The sequence below is a fragment of the Dasypus novemcinctus genome, chromosome 4, assembly GCF_030445035.2.
Source record: "Dasypus novemcinctus isolate mDasNov1 chromosome 4, mDasNov1.1.hap2, whole genome shotgun sequence".
In the NCBI taxonomy this organism is placed as follows: domain Eukaryota; kingdom Metazoa; phylum Chordata; class Mammalia; order Cingulata; family Dasypodidae; genus Dasypus; species Dasypus novemcinctus.
Window position 1 is genome coordinate 155443128 of NC_080676.1, and position 17400 is coordinate 155460527.

General features: G+C 42.9%; 1 protein-coding gene across 2 annotated transcripts in view; it reads right to left on the reverse strand.

Annotated features, from left to right (window-relative positions):
- RUNX1 (RUNX family transcription factor 1) overlaps positions 1-17400 on the reverse strand; it is a 243819-nt gene that overhangs the window by 173371 nt on the left and 53048 nt on the right. The gene's annotated exons all lie outside the window — the stretch shown is intronic.

Consider the following 17400-nt stretch of genomic DNA (forward strand, 5'->3'; position numbering starts at 1 on the left):
GTGTGTGTGTGTGTGAGAGACACACACATGCACACATATCCTAGGCCACAGAGCTGAGCATTTCACATGGACTTCATAAACTCATAAGGTTAAGTATGGTTTTAAATTTATATCTGCTGCACAGATGAGAACACTGAGGCCAGAGAGTCTGAACTTGTGCTTACCTGAAGTTTGAATTTATTTATTAATGTAATGTTAAGTTCACCTGAACTGTGAAGAAACACAATGTTAAGTCAGTTCCTTTCACCAAATAAAATTTTGTGAGCACCTATAGTACCTGCCAATCAATACTCTGACCTTGGAAGTTGCAGCATGTAACTTAGCATTCTTTAACTTCCCTAATTAATTTCTAGATAATAGATCAAAAAGGAGACTCCAGGAAAAAGCTAAACATTTGGAACTTTGATAATTTTATCCCTTCATTGTCATTTTTACCTTTTTAAGAATGATGCTTCCCTTACTCTAACTACAACGTTAAGCATCACCCATGAGGTGCAGCAGTGCTCCAAAATGTATTCACCAAATGCAATGAATGTGCCACGATGATGAAAGAGGTTGTTGATGTGGGGGGAGTGGGGTGAGGGGGTGGGGGGTATATGGGGACCTCTTATATTTTTTGAATGTAACATTAAAAAAAAATAAAGTAACTTATAACCTTGATCACTTTTATCACTTTCCATGTTCATTTTAAAATTTTGCTTTCCTTCCTTCCTTCTTTCCATCCACCCATCCATCCATCCATCTACCTATCCACTCATCACCCATCATCCATCCATTCATCGGCTCATCCATCCATCTTTCTGTCCATCCATCACGTATCGTGAATATATTATGAACAAGGCCATTGTCAAAGGGAAGGCGCACATCTTGCCTTCACTGAACTGGGGGAGAAGGCACATGCACAGCCATTCCAGAAGGTAGGAAGCAGTACAGTCAGTCAGAAGACGATAGATAGGGAGGTAAACTCTGGTAGTTCAGAGGAGGGAGAAACAATTCTTCTACGGGGCCCATGAATTGCAACAATCAAACCTCAAGCACCACATATTTTACAGAACAAGCATAACAACATGTTGTGTGGTTTACCAGATCCTTATAAAGGATTTCTGTGGCCTGCCTGGATGTAGCAGTACATTGCGCTGAAGTCTCCACTGGAAGAACTGTCTCCAGGACAATTTTAATGGCCCTTTCAGGATTGTAACTGATCACTTACCCATCGTTTTCTAGATATAAATTAGATATAATGTGATTTCTCCTAATCACATTAACTGCCCAATATTTAAGTTTATGTGCCTTTTTTATCTCACTACCAAGATTTTCCTGTAGTTTAATCCATCTATATGGCACCTGGATAAGCTCTTTTCACTAGAGAAACTGGGAATTTCACTGCTTGCTAATTGTACTTCCAGATGATTCATAAAATATTTAACTAGGAGGCCCGGAATTAATACTTCCATCTAGGGAAATATTCATGTGGCTCCTGCTGCTATGTCAATATTCTATAGCAAAACATCTTCCAAAATATCTGGTACTTAAATAAATAGAATTTTTTACCATGCTCTGTACTGAGGCCCTTGGGAAGTGAAAACTGATTATATCTGTTGGTCCCATTTGACCACTTGCTTATTCTCTAACCACAGAAAGGTCTAGTAAGGCTTGTCCTGCACGCTTATAAAGAGAGGAGGCAGGCAAGGGAATCTTCCATTTGTGTCCCTTAACTCTCTAGAAAATATTCCTTCCCTGACACCTGTGGGGTTCTATGGCAATGAGTGGTGCTTTTTACTGCTATGCACTAATCCTGTTGAAGACATTACATTTGTCTGTGGGTAGGGATGAAGAAGGGAACATCGAATCCTTGAAGTTTCCTGGCATCCTGCCCTGGATTAGGAGAGTGGTGCAATCTCTCTAGGACCTGACCTGAATACCTCAGGGAGATCTTTGGGGGGGGGGGGGGGGGGGGTGTTCCAGTGTGGGGAATTTCTTTTGTGAATTCCAGAGTATTACAGAGATATAAACTATTTTTTACCAATGGTTTATTTTCTTTTGTGTTTAGTCTTCTAAATCTGCAGTTATGGATGTAATAAATGCCTTGGCAAAGATCCCACCATTCTTTTACTTGCTCATTATTATAATTCCCTCCAAGTACTATTTTAGTTTATCACGAGAATGACGGTAGCCTCCCTTAACATTATGGAAGTCTAGGCTTGGAGGTCCCTCAGATTAAATCCTGTTCCTAAGTGTCCCTACTCTGCAGGGTAAATGGCTGGTCTGGCACTGTTAGCCTCTAAAATGGATTTTAATCCTACTTTTTAAAAAGATTTATTTTATTTATTTATCCTGCCCCCCTCCCCCATTGTTTGCAGTTGCTGTCCGCTCTCTCTGTCCATTTGCTGTATGCTCCCTGTGTCTGCCCATCTTCTCTTCAGGAGGCACCGGGAACAGAATCCGGGTCCTCCCATGTGGTATGAGGAAGCCCAATCACTTAAAGACACATCCGCTTCCCATCCTGTCTACTCTTACCAGCATACCACATGAATTACACCAAACCTGCAAATCATCAGAAAGAAATTCATCCTTGGTCTCATGGAACTGTCTACATACACCTGATGAGGGGAAAATTTGACTTGTTTTCACTCCTGCATGTACTTTTTGCCTTTATTACCTTAGTATTTCTGATCAATGTGGAATTTTTGCCTGGAGTATCCTCAGAATTGCTTCAACTCTCCTGCCTTCATATGCATATAGAGGTTTAAACCATGCTCCTTTCTCTTTTTTCAAGTCATTGCTTTCAAAACTTGTCTTCTCTGTTTTTGTGGCAGCCAAGTGCAAGGAGATGAATTAATTGAATATATTTGTCCTTGAGATACCTGATGTTTTTCAGTCATCTCAACAACACCACATGAGCAAAATTGCTCAAAAAATTTGGACCTTCCAAGGATTGAACAAGAATTAATCACCCCTCTATCCTCGCCCTATCCCTCACCGCTGCAGGATGACTTGGAGATGTTGATGAGGCAGGTTCCACTTTAGCTAAGGCAGGGGTTCCTAACCAGGGGTCCATGGAAAGATTTCAGGGGGTCTGTGAGCTTGAATTGAAAACAATCAGCTTATTATCTTTATTTTCTCTGTCCTCCAGCTGAAATCTAGCATTTTGTTCACTTATGAATGTAGGCAGTAAATTACAGTAGTATTCTGTGGTTTTCACCTGACTGGCAAAGGGGTCCGTGAAACAAAAAATGTTAAGAACCCCTGAGCTAAGTACTTGCCTGCACCCTGCCCAGGAACTCTTCTTCTGAAACTAGGGCATGCTTTGCATGAAACCCCATTTTCAAACCGAAACCATGAAAAAAAATGGTGGTTCAGTGTGGTTTTTACTTAAAACCAGGTGAAGCTTTGTGGTTCGGTCAAGTTTTGACTTGAAGCCAGAGACCTCACTGAGTTTGGGTGACTCTTGTTTGAAGGGTTATGCCCCATTTGGTTCTATTTCCCAAACCTGAAGTCTGGGGTTCAGATGAGGGGTGCGAAATGAATAAAATAAGGTTGGCATGAAATCTGGTGCAGATGAAGACAGCATTAGCTTTGTAAGGGCTATGTCTCTTTCCTGGATCTCTCTTCCAACACTCTTTCTGGAAAGGACCTTCCCCACACTAAACAATTCATTGGGATTTTCTTTTAAGGAACAGAATTAATTAACACCACCAAAAAAGTCGAAGATTATTTTCTCATCTTTATGCTAATAGATCCATTAACTAACCTGTTTTTTCAAGACAGTCATTGAAACTTTTGGGGAAAACATTTTAAACAAGTAACTGTATCATTATATATTTACATACTTATTTAATATACTTTAAGCATCTACTGTGTGTTGGGGACATCTCAAATTATTAAACTTATTTTAACAAGAAAACTTATTTTTCTTATTAAACGTATTAAATTATCAAACCTTAAATTCTCACAACATTTTTCAGATGAGGAAGCTAGGTTCAGAGGAATTGTATAACTTGCCTACATACTAAGAAAGAAGGCAAGCAACCATATTGCTGATTATAATACTAGATAAATACAGCTAGTAAGTGATAGAGTAAGATGTTGCCCTCAAGTATTTCCCAAGTTTCATGGTACCATGTTGCCTAAAAATCAAGCCAAAGTTCTGCCCTTTAACAGCTGTTAATTTGGGTGAGGAGCCAAACTATAAACCCCAAACGATAGTGTGCAGCAGAAAAGGCTGGGCACCGTAGCACTGTCTGGGTGGTGTTAAATTCGAGGACAGGAGAGATTACTTGCAGTTTGGGGGTGGTGAACATGAAAATCTTTGTGAAGAAAGTGACATTTGGAGCACTTAAGAGCAGTTGGGTGTGGAGTTGGTCAGGGAGGAAGAGAAAAATTGTCTCAGTGGAGAAACTGGCTGGGTCAAAGCAGAGAGGTGAGTTTTTTTTTTTATGTAGTGAAGAGTTTATAAAAGAGAGTTGGGGGAGATAACTTTCAAAAGCTAGTTTGGGATGAAATCATGGAGGACCTTGGCTTTTATGACCAATGACTTTGAATTTTATTTTCTCTGTGGAGGGAAGTCGTTGAACATTTGTGAATTGACAACGACAAAATGTAGGCAAGAGCCTAGAGGATTTAACTATGAAAGTTGACGATGTCTCATTGGGATTTTGGAGGAACATAAAAAAATGCAGTAAAGAAAAACTATGCCCACACTCTTTGAGTTCAACAGTGAGATATATTATACTTGAAGTTATAGATTAATACCAAGCTCTTTATTGATTTTGGTTAGAATTTGTTAGCACTTAAACAGTTTACATGAGTATACTCTAAATTCTCTACTTTCCCAAGTTTAAAATTCCCCTAAATATGTGGACTTCTGCATTATATAGGCCAATTTTCCTCAACTTTCCCCCTACCCATTATTGTTCCCCCTAAGGAGAAAAACTGAATTAAATTTAAGTTCTTCCCAATGAGATAAATTACATACAAAGGAATAAAATTTTGTTAGGATTGAGTTTTGGAGGGCCACAAACCAATGTGATATATAAGAAATATTGGTATGTGTAACTTCACACATACTTTATAAGTTGTTCTCACAAAGATGTCTGGAGCTTGGAAGCACACCAGACTGACTTGGTTATAAACCCGTAAGGGGGACATCATGGAAACACTGAAACACTGAACTCCATCTCCATCTCTGACCCAACATGCTTCTTGTGTGATCCATAGCTATGCAAGGGATGTAACAGTCTCCCAATTTACTTTATGGTTTTCTTAATGGGTCCATTAGGCAATGCGGAACATTCCAGTGTCTTCATGGAATAAAGAGGGCTTTATGCTTAATAAGAAATCCATCAAAAAATTCTACCACAATGACTTACTTTCCATTGATTAGTATGAGGGTGTTTTGGCTAGTTAGATTTCCACAGAATTCAAAATTAACGGATCCTCATGGGATAAATGAATAGGAGTGCTGTTTTTCAATTACAAAAGAAATGAACTTTTTTCCCTTTCTACTGTCCAAAAAATATGACAAAAAGTCTAGTTTTCACGCGTTCTTTGTACTTTCCTGGAGTGGTGGGGAGGAGTTAAAACCTAAGGATTCTATTTTTACTGGAATAGCAAGATGCCACTGGGAGAGTATTACTTTATCGGAAAGTTTTCTGACTGGTCTACCACAGTTTCACATATTTCATAGTAGTGTGTTTCCTGGTTTAAAAACACTAAAAATTTCAACATTTGCTGCCTGTTTTGTGCTCCAGATTGGGGCAAGGAAATTCCAATATTTAAGAACAGCTGTAGAAGATAATTAAAGGCTCGTCTGATGTTTCTGCCAGTTCTGCTGATAAACTGTGGGCTGTTTTATTATTTAAACCCTGTCTGCTTGAAGGCTCATTTTTCTGAGACTGGAGCATGTCTTCCTAAGCCACCTGGATGCAAAGAGAAGTTGTTATGTGACCTAAGGGTCTCCGTCAAAGAGGCCCCAGCTTTTAAAAAACACAACAATGCACTTATCCATCCTAGGCCAGGAAGGGCTCTTTGTCCCTTTTAGGAGACCGAGAGTTTTCCCTTGATTTGGGGACATCCAAGGTTCACTGTAATTTCCACTCTCTCCAGTAGACTCTGAGCACTGAGGGCTGCAGCCCATTCCTGACTGATCTGGAGCTGGCGAAGTTCAAGGATCTTGCATATGCTCCTGTGTCTGGGTTCTGGAATATCATCTGTGACCCACGGCATATGAAATAAAAGAAAGATTCTTTCTTGAGTTGGCTTTGCACTTAAGTGTATGCTCTAAGCTTGATTTGTTCTAAATCTTTAAAAATCTTCCCGTAAATCAGTCTTTATGGTCAATGCATTATTATTTTTTTGCATAGGTTGGCATCTCAGAAGCCAATGTCAAGCATTCCCTAAAATCACAATCAAATAATATTAATCAAATTTTTTCCCATGGGTGATTTACCAGGTGTTCTACAAAGAGAATTAGTTTGGTAAAGACCTGGTTTGGAGGGGCCTAGGCAAACAAATGCTAACATAAACAACTGCATTGGCATGTAACTGGTCTGTCTGGGGTGGTCATTCTGGTTATTTTATGACTGTCTTCCTTTGGTATCTGTTCTGTAGCTGTTACTAAATATTTTATCTTTCCTGATAACAGCTTGAAAAAAATAGGGTCTAGTAAGTCTATCTTGCCTCTGTTTTTAAGCCACATCTATTTTCAAGTGCATTTGGTAATATGTAAATAATAGTATGTGGTGATATAAAATGATTGACCTTGAAAAGTTGGGCTGAATTTTAACTAACAAGCTTTTTCTCCCCTTGGTCCAAAAGCAACACAATACAGAAGGTGGATAGGCCCAAGAGACCAAAGTGCTGGCTTTTCGAGGCTGTGGCTGATATGTTGAGTGTATCAGATCCCAGAGCCCAGAACTCAGCTCTGCGCCTTGCTAGTGGAAGGCCTCAGGCCAAGCTACTAGTCTGTAAGATGGGAAAATAACAACATCTACCCCCCCCTCGGCTGTTGTAAGGATTAAATGAATCAATCTATGTAAAGCATTTAGAAAAGTCTCTGGCTTTAAAATAACTGCTGTTTCAAGATTCACTTAATTCCTTTGATCCTGGCTTTGTCACTTAGGGACAGGTCATTGAACCCTGTGGGTCTCCGTTTCTTCCTCGGAACAATGGACTAAGTTTTCTCTAAGGTTGGTGAAACTTTGTAGTCTGGTTATTTTCTTTCTAAATAAGGCACCTTGCAAACACTTAGGGGAAGTCACAGAGAAGGAGACCATATAATTTATAATTTATCATCCAAACCAGGACACATTTTGGCTTAAACGAAGGTGCTGTTAATAACTACACTGAGATAATGGGCACAAGCCAGGCCTGTCTGACTGCCCCATATATAGGAGAAAATGTCTTAAATGGGGAAGGGGGTATCCTATACCACACACAGAATGGGGGGGTGGTACTCTTCTGGAGATATAAGAGGGTAGTATATAAAGGTGGTATTTAAACAGCATCCAAATGTAACAGCAGCTTCCAAACTATGCTGTACTATTTGGTCCCACACATCATACAAGGTCCCTGTTTGTTTATTCTCATTTCACAACATCCCTGAAGACACAGACTTGAATTAAAAATCAGGCGTGTGGATTTTTATTTCTGCTGAGTATTCTCTGATAAAACTGCTTTCCTTCTCCTGAGAGAGAAACAGTTTTCCCCATTACTGACGGAACGTTGTCTTTTCATAAGGAGGATTTCCCTTCCAGAGATGCAGACCAAGAACAAGTATCAGAAAATGTGATTTTATGCCAGTGAGCAGCCCTTTCCAAAGATTTGAATGGAATAATTTGTTTTTCATGGTTTGTAGGTAGCAGATAAAACCTACATGGAAAAATGAACAAGGAGAAATGGAAAATAAGACACAGAACCCGGAATGGTAAGCCTAAAAAGCAATTTGTTTTAGTTCAGCTGTGCCCAGAAATAACTAGAGGTTAACGAGTGAGTCTTTCTACTGGAAGCCTCGACTGCAATTAGGTCACCAGCTTCGAGAAGACGTCGGTGGAAACTTAAACACCAAGTCTATCATTATAAATGTACTTTATCAGCAAAACTGTCAGTTATGGGTTGTTGACTTAAAATGATTAAGAACCTAAAATATCAAAGGAGCAGAAAGCAATTTGTGGAAGAGCTCCTTTTAAAATCAACAGCAGCTGACAGTCTAAATATGAGAAAGGTGCTTTAATAACATGCCTTGGGGAGTGTAGTTTTTGAATTTCTTGACTTCCACACCATTCTGCTGTTAGAAAAAATAGACATTCACTTCTTCTAGGGCCCCTGTTCTGGCCACTCAAACTTGGCCAACACATTTAATTCAGGTGGTAAAAAAAGGGATAAATCTGTTATTATTTATGATGACTGAGATATGTTAATACACTTCTGATTTCCCACTGGTAATTAGATTTGAAAACCCATACCATACTACTATTCAATCTTCCCTTTAAACAATAAATAATAAACAAACAAAAATATGGAGGCCTCAAATCTGTTCTAGAAGCTGTGCAGCTAGACTTAAGTTCCAAGAATGGAATTTTCTCTCCTGGAAGTTTCTTTGAGTCTAAAATTATTGTAGTTCAAGTCATTGTTAATTTGATACCCATCACCATGTATCATGGGTTTAATAATGACTAGATATTAAGAATGTTTTGATCCATGGGAGCTATGGAATTCAGAAGGATGTTGTTTTCTGTTATAATTAATAACTGGTTTTTCACAGTAGATTTTACTTGATAACTCATTTGCTCCATTTGGTTTGATCATTTAGATGTTCCAAAACACCAAATGATACTCTATTTTTTAAAATATCTCCTTTCACTATAAAAATATGGCTTTAAGATTTACAATGGCTATGTCTATTTTCTTAGCAAAAATTTTGTTTGGAGACCTGTTTCTTTGTTTCATTTTTGGTAACTGGAGATCATCACTGTCACTGCAGTCCGAAGTACCCCTCTCAAGACCTCTCCTCTGGGGCTGATGCTTGAAAAAAAGCCTGAAAGGATGGGCTTTGGAATAGCTACAAACAATGTAGCTGTTAAGCCAAGCTAACGTATCCAGTGACAGCAGTGACCTGGGCATGTCCATCCATTCGTGCCAATGGTGAAGCCAGGGATAAGGACAGAGGGTGCTTCATTTTATCCAAGTATTATTAAATGCTTTATTCCATTTCCTTTTGTCTCATGCATATTTAGTGTGCATCTCCTTGAATCACTGAAACTTTAAGTTGCCGTCTGTTTTTCTGTCAAGGTTTTAAATAACGTCCTTTGCCACATACTAGGTATAGGGCTATTCTAGGGACAGAGGGACAGAGTTTAAGACCCATTATCCACAGAACTATTATTTATATCAGATGTTAAGTAAAATGAAGAAGATGGTAGGATAACTATTTTTCTTTTTTTATTAGGTACCAGGGTTGGGGATTGAACCTGGGACCTTGCATGTGGGAAGCCGGCGCTCAACTGCTTGAGCTACATTCACTCCCCTGGGGTAACTCTGACTAGGGTTCTAGCTTAAGCACAAGGCTCAGTTATGAAGTGAAGTCAGAAGATGATAGTTTGCCAGGGAAAGGGAGAGAAAGAGAGAGAGTGAGGGAGGGAGATAAGGGAAAATAAGTGGGGAGAGCTTCCATCCACTATATGTTTGTCCTAGTTGCTAGTTTTTTTCTATGCTTGAAACAATCTAGCCTCACTAAAAATTTCTTGTTTATATCTCCATTTTAAAAATTAGGAAGTAGACTCAGAGAAGTTAGGCCATCACCCCAGGTCTCCCAACCAATAGGTGGTAGAACCAAGACTTGAAACCATTTGGCCTATTTCCAAAGCCTACTACACTAACCTGGTCCCCAGACAAATCTTCAGAAACATTCTGACACTGAGTTCTATGACCTATATGATCCTTTTCCTGCTCAGAGATATTTGGTAGGTTCAAGAGAGAAGACACTATGTAGATGTCATTAACCAGCAGGTGTAGAAGGTAGACGTGCTGGAGGATTAAGGCCTTATTGGGTCCCTCTAATCACACCCCAGGTACTGCCATGTCTTCAGTGTGGCTTCTAGGAAGGCTGAGCATTAGAAGCCCCAGTAGTGATGTGAATCATTGGAACCACTGAGCTAAACTACACTGGTGAGTCATTCTTTCCAGGAACGATGGCTCTTGTTTCTCCAAAATGCTTGAGAGATTTTTGCAAATGGGGGTAGATGGAAAAGCTATTTCAATTTAATACTATTACTATCACTACTAAGTAGCTTGGTTTCTTTCACTTTTTGATATGTTGCTATTAACATGTTGCATTCTTAGATTATCAAAACATCTAATAGCATGGCAGGTGCCTTCTGGGTGTAGAATAAATGTTAAGTAGATTGAATGGTAATGATGCACAAAGTCTTTTTACTCTCTTGTCTCACCCATAACCTCTCTTGTGTTCTGGGCCCACAACAGACACAGTTCTTGGGTAGCTGGGGATGAGTTTTAGGAAAATTATGGTGATGGAGCAAGTACAACTTAGCCACTGACTGGGTGTTGGGGAAAAGACTGGAGCATCAAAGCCAACTGTCCAGGTTTGGCTAAGGTGATAAGGGGCCAGTGGTGCCATTGCTGGAAATAGGGACTTTGGAAAATTTGATAAGATAATGACTTCAATTGGGGCCACATTTACCTCAAGGTTCCTGACATGTTCAGGAGTCAATTGAAAACAAACGTGGAACTCAGAAGACAGGCTGTGCTGGAGGAACAGTTGCCAGTCATGGGCTTTGCTCTTCAGGTCAAGAATGGAGAGATGCCCAAAGGGCAGAAAGCAGACAGGGAAGGGCAGAGGGTCTTGGGAAGAAGCTAGGACTCACTAGAGGTAAGGGAAAGGGAAGGAACCAGAGAAGGAACTAGAAATAGAATAGTAATAAGACCGGCAAAAAATCACCCCATGTGGAAAAGCAGGGCCAAGGGGTTGGAGAAGGTCTTTCAGAGGATGAGATGGCCTAGACAGTGGGCCCAAACTGAGTTCCAAATAAGTTAGCAAAATGGCTTAACCTTGGTATGTCATTGTGACACAGAGGGTCCTGCAGGAGAGCAGGTAATGAAGATAATGAAGATAAAGAATTCAAAACTGTGCATGAACGTAGACTGATTTAATATGAATATTAGATCAAAAGGCCTTTCATACTCCCAGGACATCCCCATGGTGTGTTGCAAGAGGGTTGATGGGAGCGGACTTGGGCTGCTGCTGAGAGCACCATGGGTGGGAAGCCTGAGCTTAGGGCCCAGTACTGCCATGGTGGGATAATGGTTATCAAAGGACACTGGCTGGCTGGGAGAGCAGAAGTGACCAGTGGATGTGGAGTTGCCATGAAGGTGGCTATTGGAGTCAGTAGGTATGAGGATGGTAGAAGGGGAGGAACTGGGAATTGTAGATGGAGGAATGTTCTGGAATGTGAGATCTTGGAGATGGCACTATCTCTGAAATCTGTTAGTCCATAGTGAGCATCAAAACATTCCAAGGCCAATCACCCAATACCTATCCTATTCCCTACTCTAGAAGCAGGGGGGTGATCCTGGAGACACCTTTTGGGGTTGCTTTCATATTCCTCAGTGGGATTATTTTCCTTTCTTACATGTGGACAGTGACAATTATGTATGGAGTAAACACCTACGTTATAGACCCATATTTTATTATCCAAATTTTATTATAATCTGTATTTTATTATCAAAACATTTGTTATAGCCATATTTATTACCATTTTAATTATTCTTACGTTATTAAATTCTCTTTACTGCAATAAATAGTTAATTCTCCAGTAGTGTGGCGTTAGGCATAACCAACAGTTTTAGAGAAAAGTGCAAAAGAGTGGTCTAGCTGAGGCATAATTCCTTGGCCTGATACAAGAGGCTGATAATCTATGTCCCTGAAGGCTCTCACTGTTTCACCTTCTAGCCTACTCCACTTTTACTTTAAATGTTCTTTCCATCAAACCCCCCTCCCCTAGTTATGTGCCAAAGACCGGGGCTATTTGTTTTCTCAAACTTGAAAGTCAAAAGGTCAAAATTAAACATTATGCACCAAGATTTTAGTCTGGGGAGGAAGTTCCAAAATCCAGACCAGAAACAGCTAAGTGCACAAGGCGTGGGTAGAGGGCACAATGCTGGGGACAGCAAGCGGATCCTGGTCCCCTAACGTGACCTCTTGGTTTCGCGCTGGCCAGCTGGGTGACTTCTCTCTGAGAGCACCTGCCCCCGGAGCCAGTCCCACGGGAGCACAGTTTAAAGGCTTGGTAAGCCTCACCGCAGAAGGTTCCTGCCCAGGTGACCTCATGCCCCCGGGCCACCCTTATCATTATTATGTTCCAACTGACACCCTTCTTCCTTTGAACTGACATCAATGGCTGAACCAGGAACTCTGTTTTGACTACACTGATGATTTCCCCAACTCCCCACTGCGTGGTTTCCAGGTCAGACAGCCAGGGCTGTGCTCTGTGAATCATTGCCGAAAGGTTCAATTAAATTTTGCTCCGTCTGCCTTGTGGCCACGGTTTCAGTGACTTAACAAGAAGACGAGCATTTAGCAAGTGACTGAGGAAAGCCAGACGTGCAAGCCGAACGCAGTGCTGACACGAGGCAGAGAGCGCGCAGATTAGGGGGCTGGGGGATGGCCATGAGAGCTGACGTCACCGCGGGCTCAGCTCCTTGGCTCAAGGCAGCTGTCCATTCCTGACATGCTATTTTAGGACCCGAAAGAGAAAGTAAGGGGCTTTGTCAAATCACTTCAAAGAGGCTAAACGTCAAGGGGAGATGAGACATGTGTTAGCACCACTGTCCTTTTCATGCAGGAATGAGAAAGAACCACTACTGGGAGTCTAGCCACGATCTTTATGGTGAGAAGGCTTCTTTTGAAGTCTGACATCATGAAAAAAAGTCTCATAAAACCAAAAGAGAGAGAGAGAGAAAAAGTGAGAGAGAGAGCCCATATTGCATTCTGGCTAGTAGAGTTCCAATGACTATGGAAATTAGAAATCAGAAATTGGTACAGGTCTTTAGAAACAGGAATTCGGCAGAACCCCAAGTCAATCATGAAAAGAAGAAGTCAAAGTCAAGATTTCTTGAAGAGCCTGGAAAATGCTGCCTTTGGAGGCAGGCTTGCTCCAGGGGAAAGAATTCAGCATGATGCCAGGAGAGCCAGGTTGAGGGACAGATCCCACCCCGACTGCATGCAGAGGTGAACTTGGGAAAGTCATGGGGCCTCTCTGAACCTCTCTTTCTTTTTCTGTGGACTGAGGTGATTTCTGTCTTCCCTTGCAAGGTTGTAAGGCTCAGAGAAGATATGGCTTGTGAATTCACTCTGGGTATTTCTAAACATAAATGAGTAATGGCAATTTTCAACGGAAGTTGGGCTCAGGATGTCCTAGCCATCCCCATGTACCTGCCCCACCTCAGGTAAATCATCCCTGGCAGCTAAGGTGAGGGTCAAGGTATATCCAGAAGGGTAAAGCCCTGGCTCCAGAATTCCTGGGGGTCAAGTATAGCTCCTTCTCTCCTTGCATTCAGTGATGGGTTAGTGACCCAGCAGGTAGGAAACACATGCCATCGAGAGGGTAGCCATCCTGCACCAGCACTCCTGAGGGCTGCTATTTGGGACCTGAGCCCAGAGAGGCCAGAGCAGTGAAAATCCCAGAAAGGCCAAGGTCAAAGTCAAGTTGCCCCTTCCTAGCTGGCAGCCCTGCCTGCGGTTTGCTTTCTGCCACAACATCATTTAATACTTTTTAAAAGTGAGCTCTGGGGTCCTGTCTTGGCACCCCTCCTTTTCTTTCACATCTGAGGGCCTGACCTTCCTCCTCTCCACCTATTAAATCCCATGCACCCCTCCATCCTGTCGAGGCTCCACCTCCCCTTTGAAGCATCCTCTGAGCCTGCCACTGGTTGACCTCATCGTGTCCTCTATGCCATGGAGCTTTTAGATCTATGGCTCCTATTGCTTTGATTCATTGCAAGTTTGGTTGTATATTTGTGTCTTTCCCTTGTTTTAGAATAGAGTAGAAGATGATTCGTATTATTGTTATTGTTGTTGTTATTTAGACGGCCTGCTCCCTGCCTATAATCTTGTGTCATATGGAGATCCCTGCATGCAATAGCTTTTCTCGTGTCATATGCAATAGCTGTCTGAGAACATTGGCTGAATGCACGCACAACAGTTGTAGGTGATAGCGGGCAGGGTGGCTCCAGTTGCCCAGGAAGGAGGATGGGGGGGATGTGCCAACTTGGCTGCTGGGGCCCCTGGATCCTCCAAGGGGGCTGAGATGGTGCCCCCATGTCCAGACTCAAGCAAAGTGGGAGATCCAGTGTTTACCGACCTTCGTACCTCTCCGCCCTGCTTAGGGCAGCCTCGTAGTTCACACTACCGTGTAAATGACTGGAGAGTTGCTTCTAAGAGGTCATTTAAGTATGAAGTTGAAGGATGGGGCTGTGATGAAAAGTCAGTGGGGGTGGAAGGTACTTTTTGGGGAGCAGGGTTTTTCCCAGGCTTCTGAATTACCCTCTCTGGCAGCTGCCTGGACTAGCATGCTCCAGGTTGATGGGGCCTCTCTCTTTCAAAGCCGTGTCAGCAGTACCGAGGAGGGTCCTTTTCTCCTTTGACCCTCCTGACTCGGTCCCAGCTTGAAGTGCATCAAATCCATCCTGTTGTGCCTTCCGGAAAAACAGTGAAAGGCTGTGGGGCATGAGTGTGTCTTTGTGCTGGTAAAACAAAAAATGTCTCAGGTCTTGCCCAGTGCTTCAGCTTGGTATCGGCAGAGGTGCCAGGGTGAACTGCAGGGGTGAAGTTCTAAGGATGCTACCTTCCCTTCTGCACACCCTTGGGCTCGCTGGCTGCATCTGTTGAGCAGGGAGGGGGCGGGTCACTGCACGAGCTCTAGACTCTTCACCTCTCTCTGCTTCCCTCCCCTGGCTGCCAGCTGGGGGCCCCAGAGGGTGGAGCGAGGATGAAATGAAACCATTGATTTTGAGCACCTAGCCCAGGGCCAGTGCAGTGGAGGAAAGATGTTTGCATTTTTGGTAGGGACTTTTCCCGCTGGGAGGTTTTATGAGCCAACTGTTTATTTTTCTGCTTAGGGCTGGCCAGGAGCCTCTGAGGTTCTTTCCCTCTGCAGCTGTACCTGAACGCTGCCCACGTGAAGGGCGGTTGTGTAAGTCCCACCTTGTCGGCTGCATTCGGAGATCCTTGACCACTAGGGAGGACCAGCTCTATTGACAGGGCTGGATGTAGCGGCAGCAGATTGGGGAAAACAGGGGGATCCATATTTCAACCACAAACTCTGGAATGATTTTGCGTGCAGTGCTAGGGATGTCTGGACTCTACTAGTAGGGGGAATTACAGACAAGCTGCCTTCCTCTAGAAGTTTCTTCAGGTGGGAGCAGGCACCCTTACTCATGAGAATGCTTTAGGTGGGAAGAACGCAAGAGCTGGAGCACATGCACCTGCATGTGTGATTATGGGCAACTGTGCAACTAGTGTTTGTGACTGTGTATCTCTATGTGCATGCATGCTTGTGTATGGTGTCCCTGGGGCAAACGTGAATGTGTGACTGTGTCTGTGTGTGTGTCTCTGGGTGCAGCTGTGGGTGTGACTGTTTTGGTAAGCATGTGTATATGTGTTTGCATGTCTCTGTGTGCAAGTGTATTTGTGACTGTGCATGCGTGTGTGAGTGACTGTGTCTCTGTGTGGATGTGGATACCTGAAGATGTGTCTCTACCTGCAAGTGTGTATTACTGTGTGTCTGTGTGCACACACAGTCTGTGTGACTGTGTGTCTTTGTGTATCTGGCCTTTCTATCTAGCTGTGGATCTCTAGCAGAGTGGGGAAAATACAGAAATGTGACAGGCTTAGTCATAAAAAGTAATCAGGAGGAAGGATTTCAGCTGAAAACTTTCGAGATAGTGTCTTATCTTCCTCCTATTATGTCATGAATGAAGGTGACACCCACGCATATCTGAACTCTTCCATAAATAGATGTAACGCTGGGAGACAGGGAATGGATTTCTTGCTGACATTTCCCATAAAAATAGACAGAAGCTCGGCCACTTTTTCCCTGGAGAAATCGGCGCTGGGTTTCCTTTTCCATGAGAGCACCACTGGCGTCTCAGTTTGCTCTGAGGTCTGGGCAGTTCAAGAGAACATTGGATCCCTCTGACCAACCAGGAATTTAGAGACTTCTTGCCCACTAAAGCTGGAAGCATCCAGAGGCCTCCTTCCACTGCCAGGGCTGGGGAAGTCCAGGGAGCTGACTCTCTGTGATCACACGGTGTCGGCCTTTGCCACCTCCCGGCTGCTCTCTCACCTCATTCTTTGGCCATCCTGACCCCACCCCGTCCCCATGGGTTTCCTGAACATGCCAAGCTCCTTTCTGCCACCAGTCCTCGAGCGTCTCCCTGGAATCCCCTCTCCTCTCTTCCCTTGGCTAGACCCTCCTGTTTGAAGAAGTCTCACCTCTGCCATCACCTCCTTGGATGGCTGGTACCCTGCCCTGGCTTCCTGGCTGGTCTCGTGGCATCTGCTCTTGTCTGGCACCTGGCCCTCCAGAGTGACCTCTGGGGAGCGACCAGGGGCTGATGGGTCTTCCTAAACCCTGGTCGGCTCCCACTGTGCATGGTAGGCAGATTCATTTTTTTAACTCTTTGAGGCAGATTGGACCATTATTCCTATTTCCAGACGCTGGAGCAGAGGGGCCAAGGGCCTGGGGTCCCGCAACTGATAAATAATAAACGGGAAGTCTGAGAACTGACTCCGATAGTCAGGTCCCCAAGTGCCCCCTGCCTAAGCAGAGTTGAATAGTGTCCCCCCAATACTCATGCACCAAGACAAGCCACAGACTGGGAGAGAACATGGGAAGGGCACATGACCGATAAAGGACTTGTATCCAAATTATACGAAGAAATCTGAAAACTCAGTATTAAAGAAGCAGACGACCTGATTTAAAAATGTGCAAAAGATCTGAGCAGGCCTGAAAAGACATGGGGGGACCTTAAATGCATATTGCTAAATGAAAGGAGCCAGTCTGAATAAAAGCCACACACTGCATGTTTCCACTATATGAACTTCTGGAAAAGGCAAAACTATAAAGAGTATAAAGAGCAGAAGTTGCCAGGGCATTGGCTCATCGATTATAATTCATGAACCTCACTAATGCAAGATGTTAATAACAGAGGAACCAGGGAAGGTGGGGCAGATGGGGGGGATGTGAAAACTCTGTACTTTCTGCTTGAGTTTTCCTAAATATAAAACTGTTGTAAAATAAAACTTATTCGCTAATTTTTAAAAAATTCTTGTCTACCCAGGAGCTCAGAATGTGACCATATTTGGATACAGGGTCTTTGCAGATG